Genomic DNA, 1,848 nt, shown 5'->3' on the forward strand with positions numbered 1-1,848 from the left:
ACTTCTTATAACTTTCATAGTGTTTTTTGTCAATTATTATTTTAGTGTTACACAATATTTAGCTTGAATAGCTTGTTAACTTATTAATATGGATTAACATAAATGTATTCAATACATCTCGTTGATTCATTTAACAGTCGTATTGTACAGGCTCATCATAAGATAAAATGGCGTCTTGGAGTAATGTACCACTACTTTTGTTAGGGTAAAATACCAGTACTCATTTTCTCTAATATAGGTTAAGCTGCTATAAACAAACGTTTTGCTGCATAATCCCATTGTGAGTATACAGAATATCCGTATTAACAAATAATTAATAAATAAACTTAAATATTTATTTGTTTATTATTATCAGGAGACTCGGTAGTGTCTCCGGCCATGTTCAAAAACTGAAAGGCACTAAAGTCTCATCCTGAGCCACCAAAGTTCATCTTTGGGGGGTGCATATAACTACTCAAATATAAAAATATAAAAAATTTTGAATCGAACGTTATATATCCTGAAAGGGAGCATCGCCACGAATAATTTGAGCCAAAAAATTTTAGAATCAAGCTGTTCTGGAGATATAAGCGGTCGAAAAGTGATTTTAATGAAAAATTAAGAAACGTCTCCCCCTTCTTCTCATTCTTCTTCTTCTCTGTCCGCATTCAAGGCGTATTAAAACTTTTTAACATCCTCTCTCACCTTTCACTCGCACTTCCACCATCTTCGACACACTGGACCTCCTCCCCGCCCCCGCCCCGCCTCTTCCTATTACCCCTCTTTTTCGCCATATTTCACTCTCTTTCGTTATTACAACTTTGATATCCTCTCTCATATTTCACTCGCACTTCCATTATCTTCGACCCATCGGACCTCCTCCCCCGCCCCTCCCCCTCTCCCATGACTTACCCCCACCACCTCTCTCTTTCACCGTATTTCACTCTTTCGTTATATAATATTTTTAAATCTTTTTTTTATATATTTGTAATATATTTGTACTGTAAAAAGTAAGTGATATCCGAAAAAATCATATCATAAAAATGAAAAGTTCGAGCCATGTTCAAAAAAGGATACTCAAAAATTTAAACCTTTTTATCTAATAATAATAGGTATATTACCATGAAAAGTAGAGACCCTCTAATCAGAGTCGCGAAATAACGTCAATAAGGTTAGGTCGGCGATACCATTTTTCAGCAAAAACCGGAAGTAGCGATTATAGTACATTGTGTAACAGTGGGGGAAAGTTGTTTATTGTGGGGACGGGCGTGACGGCACGAACGAAGTGAGTGCGTACGTGCGCCCGTGTCGACCTATAAACAAATATGTCCCCACTGTTACACAATGTACTATAATCGCTACTTCCGGTTTTTGCTGAAAAATGTCAGCACCAATCAAATTGTGATACATTAACACCTAATACATGTGAATCTAAATACAGTTATCAGAAAGAAATTACATTATTATATTTTTTATATTAATACTGTATTTCATAAAATTATATTTTCTAAAATGACTGGTTGTTCTGGGCCAGACTGCAATAGTTCTGTAAAAAAGGGTTATATTATGAAAGTCTTTCCTCGTAATCCTGAAAAAAGAGCAAAATGGGAAGCGAATGTAGGTCGACTTAAATTTGACACTATGACTATTTCCGGTTTTTGCTGAAAAATGTCAGCACCAATCAAAATTGGAAACGTTATTTCGCGACTCTGATTAGAGGGTCTCTAATGAAAAGTAACTGATATATTATTAATAAAGGTTTTTTAAAATTATTTCATATGATCCTTACAACGTCCCTTTACTTGTCGTTTATGTTTATATCAAGAGTGCTTTACCAATTTTATATTATTATTAATAAAGGTGTCAGTA

This window comes from Cyphomyrmex costatus, unplaced genomic scaffold (assembly GCF_001594065.2).
Source record: "Cyphomyrmex costatus isolate MS0001 unplaced genomic scaffold, Ccosl1.0 scaffold54, whole genome shotgun sequence".
Classification (NCBI taxonomy): Eukaryota; Metazoa; Arthropoda; class Insecta; order Hymenoptera; family Formicidae; genus Cyphomyrmex; species Cyphomyrmex costatus.